Source organism: Halictus rubicundus, chromosome 13, assembly GCF_050948215.1.
Source record: "Halictus rubicundus isolate RS-2024b chromosome 13, iyHalRubi1_principal, whole genome shotgun sequence".
NCBI lineage: Eukaryota > Metazoa > Arthropoda > Insecta > Hymenoptera > Halictidae > Halictus > Halictus rubicundus.
This window is the reverse complement of record NC_135161.1, coordinates 7,066,443-7,076,802: the sequence shown is the minus strand read 5'-3', so window position 1 is coordinate 7,076,802 and position 10,360 is coordinate 7,066,443. Positions and strand designations below refer to the sequence as shown.

At 38.0% G+C, this 10,360-nt stretch overlaps 1 non-coding gene across 1 annotated transcript; it reads left to right on the top strand.

Moving 5' to 3' along the window:
• The first annotated feature begins 1,739 nt into the window (after positions 1–1,739).
• On the top strand, positions 1,740–1,842 carry LOC143360747 (U6 spliceosomal RNA). The gene has a single exon (XR_013083339.1). It is a non-coding gene; the product is annotated as a U6 spliceosomal RNA (small nuclear RNA).
• The last annotated feature ends 8,518 nt before the right edge of the window (positions 1,843–10,360 follow it).

Genomic DNA, 10,360 nt, shown 5'->3' with positions numbered 1-10,360 from the left:
GTTCAGCCCGCGATTCCACTCAGCGGGCTCTGTATCTAACGATACATGACACGCGACTGGGATTTCAAGCATTCCAACAAGCTGCAGCACAATCAAGGGAAAGCCGACACGACGCGGCGCACAGTGGTGCCAAATTGCCAAAAAGCGGCAAAAAATCTGTAAAAACGAAACTATCCAACGAATTTGTTTGAAAATTTGTGGAGAGATTGCCACAGGTCTAACGCTTAATTGAGAAAATGATTTTTGGAAACAGTTGTTGAACTGATTCTTTAATACAGGCCAATCGGAAATCTTTGTTTTCTGCTCATTTTTTATTTATGGAAGCAAAAAATAAATCCTTTAATAGATTTTGGTCTGGAACTAATCGTTTTGGCAAGGTGTAATATTGATCTAACTTTGTGCAAAAAATCATGAGACCCTTCGAGACCCTTTCGCCACAATTTAAGTTTAAATATCAACTTTCAGAATTTCCAAGAGTGAATTTTCCGGACGTTACGATTATTTGATGTTCCAGGTGAAATTTTTTAGGAATATGTTGGAATTTATTTCATAAACAGAACAAAATGAATCTGTTATTTCTTTAGAAGGAAGGATCGTTTGAATCGGCTTTTGATGTACATTGTATCTGCAGTTAATATACATTGTATGTTGTCCCCGGCATGGGACCCTCGATCCTCTGATGTTCATATTGAACTGTTGCTCCTCTGTTTCGTTTTCTTGTTTCATTCGCGACGTTTCTCTCAAATAATTTTTTTTTATAAAAATCGAAAATTTATAAAATGGACTTTTTGCCGCCTTGGCACCACTGTGCGCCGTTTGTCCCGGGTGGACCACGTTTCGCGCGGCCGAACGTGGCCCGGCTTCGCGGTCTGTAAAAACCCGCCGTTGCCCGGGTTTTTCTCCCGTCGGACGGGCCGAAAATCAGGGCAACGTGACACCGTATAAATTCGTTATTTAATACTAAGATAATGCTACGAATGACGTGTTTCAGCAAGAGACTCGAAGATGGCCGCTTCTTTTGTTGACGTGCCCATCCTGCTGTGCTCCCTCCTGGGTCTGCTCGTCAATGGGTTCAACCAGCTCGTGATCCTGTACATACATAAAGAGGTAAATATTTAAAAAATAGAAAACTCCCTACAGATAATATATACCTATTACTATAAGGACTGCCTATTACAGTGAAATCTCGTTGTTTGTCAGTCCGCCGTTTTTACTGACAAGTTACGAAATCGGAGGTTCTCGCCGAGCGTCCTATTTGAACTACACAGGGAACGCTGGAAACCGTCGTACCCTCTTCAAGTCATAAGAAACCTATAACTTGAAAACGCTACTGACGTGAAAACGGCGAAAACAGCAAAGGTCAAGAGCCGTCGTCGCCGAGAAGTGTGCCACACATTGTCGGCTATATCGGTGTGAGACCAGAAGACTAATCGAATCCAGTTACAAAACTTCTTTATTTGTCATTATTTTGTTTATGAAACTTTTACCAACATATTTACCAACATGTTTCTGATTAAAACTAAACCAAATATGATATAATTCCGATGATATATACTTGTGTAATGGACGATGAAATATGTAGAACATGTGTCTTGACATGTTCTATGCCTTTAGTATAATTTCGTGGTTAGATCGTGCATAAATCACAGACAATAATCGTCCGTTCACTGCACCAGATATCTGGTGGGACATATCAAACGCCCTGGTTGGAAATTATGGAGGTTGTGTCTGACATGTAATTGCTTCGACAGCACATATACTAAATTTGGAACGATACAGAGAAGATTAGCATGGCCCCTGCGCAAGGATAACACGCAAAATCGTGAAGCGTTCTGTGCTGTTGAGTACTCGCGTGATCCAGGCACACACCCTTTAGACAAAAAGTGGAAAAATTGCCATTTTTCACGATTTTCGTCTTAAAATCGCATTTTTAATCGTTTATAACTCGTAAACGAATAAGTCAATACCGGTGAAATTTCCAGCATGGACATAATTTATTCGAGCGAATCAAATACATTCTTTAAATTTTCAATACAGGCTCAGATAAAAGAGCCTGAAAAAACCAACTTTTACTATTTCTTTTGCGATTCCGACCAATTCAAATTTTTTCAAAAATGTTTTACACCTCGTCTAATAAACTAATCCTTCTAACTTCTCAATAAAATTCAAGTCATTTGATCTAATTTTTAGAAAGGTATGTTGCTTGAAATAGTGTTGACTCAGTTTTGCTTGTTACTGTAAGTAAGAAGTGGCCGCACAATGCACAGATAGATGGATAGATAGATTATAATAGATAGATACGTTATAATAGATAGATACATTATAATAGATAGATAGATTATTACTGTTTTTTTTTCCCCCGCGGGGAACAGAATTGCAGTCAATCACAGTCCCAGCAGACAGAGGCAGTGAACGTCCGGTGGTTCGACCGCCAACGAATAAACCCTCAGATGAAGAATTATTATGAATTATCATGGACAACCGGTGATGTCGCACGAGGAGAAGTAAAAATAGGATTAGGATATATGTTAAAAATTCTACGCAATAAGGTAGCACGAGAAACGACTCCAACTTTTCTTCCTGCAAGACACGCAGATGAAGTTCTCAGTTTACACGCTGAGAACAAACAGGAAAGGTGTCCAATTATGCCAAATTATAAGAAAAGACGCCGACTTCACGGTAAAAAGATCCTGTCGGCATACAGCTGACTAGTCAGGAGACATCAAGAAGATAAAAAGATGCAAGGTAGAGACTCCTGTGCCAGCATCTTTGAAAAACAAAGGATTGTGCATCTTATAAAAAGGGGGACCAACTCCTAAAATTCAGTTATAAACAGTCAGTCAGTCAGTCAGGCAATCGTGAACAATCAGTTATTCAGTCATAGTCAATAGTACAGTAGTCTCTTGTGAAGTTAAAATAGTTCGTTCAGTTGTTTCGCGACAAACCGTTTCAAAGACCAGTGTCAGCAGTCGAAGTATATTGTAACCGAATCCGAACCCGTGATCACGGTAATATTAATATTATTATTATTATTATAATCAAACTATTTGTAAGCACTCCAGTATATGCGCTATATACACCATATTTGTAAAATCAAATTTGTAATCTCTGATTCAGAACCACACTTTGAATAAATCAATAATTTTGTTGTTTTCAAAATAAGGGTACAAAGTTACTTAAACGATCCTCAATTTCCCGAACCATAGCCGGTGTATGCAGGTAGGTTCGAAACTGCGTCCTATCCTCTTAAGATCGTAATTCATACCACTTCGGACGTAACACTATCAAAGCTTGCAAAGGAGTATCTTTGTGTTATGACAACATCTGTTCCTTCCGAAAGAGTATCTCAAAGACTGGCGAAATAATTAGTAAAAAAAAGAAATAGATTAAAAGACAATATAGTGAATAAAATATTGCTTCTTAATATGTACAAAATAAATCCTTTATTATGTCTATTTCGTATATATTCGCTTTATCTACGTTTTTTTCTTGCCGAAATGTTCCAGTATTTCCACTCGCGGCATTTCTATACTCATGTCAGGTCCGAAATCACAGTCAAATTTAAAGCATCGAGATATTTGAAGGAATCATTTGGCAATCGATACATATAGTATAGAAACAGCTTATAGTGATCATGAATAGATTACTTCTGCGAATTTGATTGCAAAGTGGAAGAACATTAACCCCTTCGACACGATAATTTCATAGGGTGGATAATAAAAATGCCCTCGTGGATTTTAACGAAAGAACCCTCCCCTGCCCTAAACAACAAATTCGGTAATTCAAAATAGGCAGAATTTTTCATCAAAATAGACAGTTTTTTGCGAATATCTCGGAAAATAAACAGATCGCCGCACAGTGCGGACAAATGGCCTGTTTTCGTGCACTTCTCGCAATTATTTATATACAGTGAGTGTAAAAAGTATTCGTACACCTCTTATAGATTTAGAAAACCATATATTTCTTTATGTAATTGTACATTCTTTTATAAAACAAAAACACAATTACGATTATTATATGTTTCAACTACAAAATGTGACATAAATAAATTAGCGAAAAGTTAACGTTAATGAGATATATTAAAAACAGTCTGAAGTCTCTAAAAATTAGCATGCAAAAAGTATTCGTACACGTAACAAATTTAGCAATAAACGTGTTATAATTTGCGAAAATAAATTAAATTAATATTTCGTTGGATAGCCTTTCGACTGTATAATTGCGTCCAGTCTTCTTGGCATTGAATCCACTAAATTGGATGGGATTTCGTCTGTAATAATGCACCATTCCTCTTGAACAGAAAGTTTTAATTGTTCTTTACTTGAAATATGCCGGGTTCGGAGTTTTTTTATCACGCAGATCCCATAAATTTTCGATCGGATTAATATCCGGTGATTGTGGAGGTGTTTTCAAATATTGCGGTGTGTTATAAAGCAACCACTTTCTTGTGTTGCGTGCTGTATGTTTGAGGTCATTGCCTTGAGTGAAGATAAAGTTGTCTTTTATACCCATTTTTTCTGCACTACTTACAATATGGGTTTTTAGTATGTTTAGGTATATTTTGTGGTCCATGATTCCCTCGATGAAGTGTAATGACCCCATTCCAGCAGCACTCATACAATCCCAAACCATAAACCGAACCTCCGCCGTGTTTTACTGTGGGACGTAGATTTTCTTTTTGTAGCTCTGTATTTTTCTTCCTCCAGACCGTACACTTGCCATCAGACCTAAAAACATTAAATTTACTTTCATCAGTAAATATGACTCTTCGCCAAAACTCGATAGGCTTATTAATATTATTTTTCGCGAAATCAAGTCTCTTCTTTCTATTTGCGGCATTTACGAAATAATTCTCGCGAGCAACTCGGCCGTGGTATTCATTATTTCGTAAACAATTACGAATAGTGCTGACACATACACTTACTCCAGCGTTGTTTGCAAGCTCAGCAGCGATCTTAGGGGCGCTAATTGTAGGATTTGTTTTTATTTCACGCACTATAAAACGTTCATCGCGTAAACTAAGTTTTCGAGGGCGACCAGATTTCGCTTTATTTTTATTGGTTTTTCGTTCGCCATATCGATCTATAATTCCTTGTATAGTGCTGTGTGGCCTATTCATTGTTTTTGCTATTTCTCGCAATGATTTGCACTGATTATGCAGTTGTATAATAATTTTTCTTTCAGTCTCACTTGTTTCCTTATCTTTATGACCCATTTTACCGAATGTTACAAAAATTGACTGGTTTTGCAGAAGGTTGCCACTAGACTGTTCATCAAAGACCCTGTCTGATTATTTGTCGGGTCCCGCTAAACCATAATATAAACAATCGGACGCCTTTCGAGTACATTCTAGTACCTGTACGAATACTTTTTGCGCGCCAATTTAGAGACACGTCTCATAGTTTCTAATTTTTCTCGTTAACGTTAAACCTTTTCAAGTGTATTTATGTGACAGTATGTAGTTAAAATATATAAAAATTACAATTATGTTTCGTTTTATAAACATGTGTGCAATTACATAGAGAAATACATGGTTTTTTTAAGCCTACAAGAGGTGTACGAATACTTTTTACACTCACTGTATATACAGGGTGATCCACGCAATTGTTTTAAGTCATAACTCCGTTATTATTGCATTTACAAAAAATGATAAAGGAGAAAGATAAATGGTTCGAAGAGCACTACATCTGTGGCCCTTTAAATTTTTTTTAGATGCAGCAGTGCATGTGCAATTAACAATTGCATCATTTCTTTAAATAGAAATGCATATTTTTTTTTGCACATATCGATTCTTCCGTTCATTCTACGTAAAAAATGATTAGGGTACCATGGCAAAAAAATTATTAGATCTCGAGATATTTTCAAAAAAGACACGCAGAATTCGAATCAGGCCACACAATCTCCAAAAAACCTCATTAAACTCGATTAATATTCCTTCGAAAGTATTGTTATCGACCGCGTTGATTAAGATTGCGGATAATCAGGGAACATATTGGCCAACGAATCCATAAAATGGCACGTCATCCCACCGCGATCCCCGCATTTCGGCGGACTTTGGGAAGCTGCCGTAAAATCACTAAAGTTTCATTTAACACGAGTAATAGGCGACACCTTGTTATCATACGAAGCGTTATTAACATATATCAATCAAATTGAAGCGATTCTCAACTCATGGCCGTTAACACCTCTGTCCTCCGACCCAAACGATTTATCCGTTTTGACACCAGCACACTTCTTGATTGGTGATACGTTAAATGGCATACCCGATTACGAAATATCAAACATTCCATCCGGTCGATTGTCGTCCTGGCAGCATGTGCAAAAAATGCGACATCATTTCTGGCAACGATGGAGGAAGGAATACCTCCACGAGTTGACCACACGTAAAAAATGGCATAAACATAAACCCGAAAAAATAGAAATAGGCAGTATCGTAAGAGTGCGGGACGACAATTTACCTGCAATGCAATGGACCCTCGCACGGGTAACCAAACTTCATCCCGGACAAGACGACATAGTTAGGGTAGTCACAATAAGAACCGCGAAAGGCGAATACAAACGGTCGGTAAAATGTCTCGCGCCGCTACCGATATAAAGAACAACATTGTAAAATACGGACGCTGTATATAGTTAACAATCAGATCAAGGAACTAGGTAAATAGGCGAATAATATTAAGACCAATGTAAATAGCATGTATACAGGGTGAGTCACCAAACGTTAGCACCTCAAATATCTTTGTTGTTTCTAAAGATACGTAAAATATGGTAAGGACAAAGTTGAATGGTACAATGGGGGTGACACGATGCAAAAAATTTTGTTTTTATGTCATTTTTTTGGAGATATCAAGGTCACCTTGACTTTTTTTAAATGGAACCACCCTTTTTTAAACACCTACAATGATAGTCCCTTTCATTAGTAATTCAGTGACTATAATTAGTCCAAGGTCATTCAAGGTCAAGGACAGAAAAACGTATAAAACTAAAATATGGAAGCAGAATACGTTTATCGGGTTACCCTGAGATCGTCGACAACTCATTTCACCGACACTGTTTTCATCGACACGATTTGACCGACATTAACTTTCGTGGACAGTATGTTTTCATCGACATGGTCAGATAGCCGACAAATATTTTCATCTACACGGTTTGACCGACACTATGTTTTCATTGACACGGTCAAATCGTCAACAAATGTTTTCATTGACTGTCCGTATTTACCAACGGGTTTGAGTTCATTCGTTTCCACGAACTGATAGCTACTTAAGAAATTGTTATTATACTTCCCAATTTGTACCTTTGCTATATCATGTGTACTTTATCGACAGCCACAATTTCAAATCTGACCCAGACCTATTCTTATTATTTTTTCGATTCCATATTCTAGATCTAGATAATGGCCTAAAAAATATACAAAAATATGACCATCCCCTTTTCCATGGCAGACTACCGAGCGTAGACAGTATTTTTCAAGTTGAACCCTTACTTTCCCGGTAGTGAAGGCGCGTCGCCCCCCAAGCCCACACCCTGTATGAGGATTATAAGTCAAACATTTTTTGAGCCAAGACTTATGTAATTTGAAATGCAGCGGATTATATCAGAGGAACGAATGAACTTAATTCTGTCGCTAAATATAGACTATCGATGAAAACATTTGTTGACGATTTGACCGTGTCAATGAAAACATAGTGTCGGTCAAACCGTGTAGATGAAAATATTTGTCGGCTATCTGACCATGTCGATGAAAACATACTGTCCACGAAAGTTAATGTCGGTCAAATCGTGTCGATGAAAACAGTGTCGGTGAAATGAGTTGTCGACGATCTCAGGGTAACCCCGTTTATCACGGTTGAGACTTGTAGGAAATAGTAAACATACTATGGTCGTAGTTAAAGTAAACATACATACTAAGGTCCTTCAATGTTATTCAGCATTCTTATTTACTATCAGTATGTTTCCAAACGCGATTCCGCTGTTATATTCGATGACTGAAAAGTGTGATATGATCACGATTTACTGTGAATGTAGAAAAAATGCAGTGCAGGCCCGACGACTTTATGAAGAAAGGTACCCCGAGCGAAACACTCCTTCTAGACATACTTTCACTAATACGTACAGGTTGTTTCGAAGTACTGGAAGTGTACATGCAAGACAGTACAAACGGAAGAATCCCACGACTAATGAAGACAATAAAATTAATATTTTAGCAGCTATAGCTGTCAATCCTCACGTGAGTACGAGAAAAATTGCCCGGGAAGCAGGCATAAGTCAAAGTAGCGTAATACGAATTCTGGCCCGACATAAATTTCATCCGTTCCACATATCGCTCCATCAAGAATTGCACGGGAATGATTTTCAAAATAGAATTAACTTTTGTCAATGGGGATTGCTTCAAAATCATTCATTTTTTTCTAATGTCTTGTTTACGGACGAAGCAACATTTACTAATCATGGCTCAATTAATCTACGGAACGCCCATTATTGGTCTGTGGATAATCCGCACTGGCTGCGAGAAATTGATCATCAAAGACAACGGAGCGTAAACGTGAGGTGTGGTATTTTGAACGACAAAGTAATTGGACCATATTTCGTTAACGGAATGATGACGGGAGAGAAATACGCTCAATTTTTGCAAGATCTGCCAATTTTGTTAGAAGATGTCCCTTTACAAAATCGCTACGATATGTGGTACCAACATGACGCTTGTCCTGCTCATTATGCACGAGTAGCAAGAGAAACGTTGTATTCTCGATATCCAAACCGATGGATTGGACGAGGCGGAACAGTTTCATGGCCAGCACGTTCGCCTGATTTAAATCCACTGGATTTCTTGTTATGGGGTCTGCTAAAAGATACCGTGTACACGGATGCTCCAACAACAGTTGAAGATATGCGTCAGCGTATCATCACAGCATGTACGAATATCACGTCGGATACACTTATCAGAGTTCAACATTCCTTCAGAGCTCGTTTACAACAATGTATCGACGCAGGCGGCCATCATTTCGAACATTTATAAAATACAGGTATTCTGCTTCCATATTTTAGTTTTATACGTTTCTTCTGTCCTTGACCTTGAATGACCTTGGACTAATTATAGTCACTGAATTCCTAATGAAAGGGACTATCATTGTAGGTGTTTAAAAAAGGGTGGTTCCATTTAAAAAAGTCAAGGTGACCTTGATATCTCCAAAAAAATGACATAAAAACAAAATTTTTTTTGTATCGAGTCAGCCCCATTGTACCATTCAACTTGTCCTTACCATATTTTACGTATCTTTAGAAACAACAAAGATATTTGAGGTGCTAACGTTTGGTGACTCACCCTGTATATATATATATATACATATAAGAGGCAAGGTAGATTCATTGTAAATTTCATTACCATATAGACGAATTGATATAGACCATCGAAGCAGTTGAACAGAGTCATTCAAGGGGGCCGGCATGTTGCGACGGCAACACCGAAGGTCGTACCGTACCGTTCCTCCAGGCGACAAAGGGACATACCTGAAAGGGATGTCTCATTAAAAACGTGCCAAATAGCTATAAACGACCAAGAAAATTAGTTTACGACCACCGCAATTCGACAATCCAGACCCCGACAGACGAACAGCACATGCGACCAAACTAACGAAACGACGAACGAAAAACAGTAATAAATCACGCCATTGACGAACGAAGACAAAACCAGGAATCCCTGACAGTCTCCCACTCCCATCAACTCAAAACTCCTCCCAATGCACCCACGTCCAATTACAAAACACTATATTTTCCCACCTAAATCCAAAATCATCCAATCACGATAAAACCGAACTGACGACAGACAGGACACGACAAGACAGATCAGAAAACAAATCGAACAGGCAGACGGACGAGACGAACTCTCCGAAATAAACATATGTCGCGAACCACCAAGTACCATTTAAGAAATCTCGAACCGAACAGTTATAACGCGTCTTCTATAACTCGCTTCATATATTAATGTATATATATATATATATATATATATATATATATATATATATATATATATATATATAAGGCGCTAAAACTCAAGGAACGTAAAGAATATATTTCACAGAAGTCATAAGGAAATACCCATCCCTAAGACCTATATCCCATAAATTCCAAATTCAAGAGAACAAGATCTATTCAAATTAAAACATTGATAAAGAAATAATGAGAAAATACCTGCAAAATTACTTCTTAACCGTTGAAAACGAAACTCGAGGCCCTGGGGTGGCCGAGGAACCAGTCCGTGACGTAAAGAGCGAACCAGCACTGCATCCGTTGGCGAACCTCACCCATTTGAAAACACTGAAAATAAATAATAACATGTATCCAACGGCAGAAGGTGAAGTTT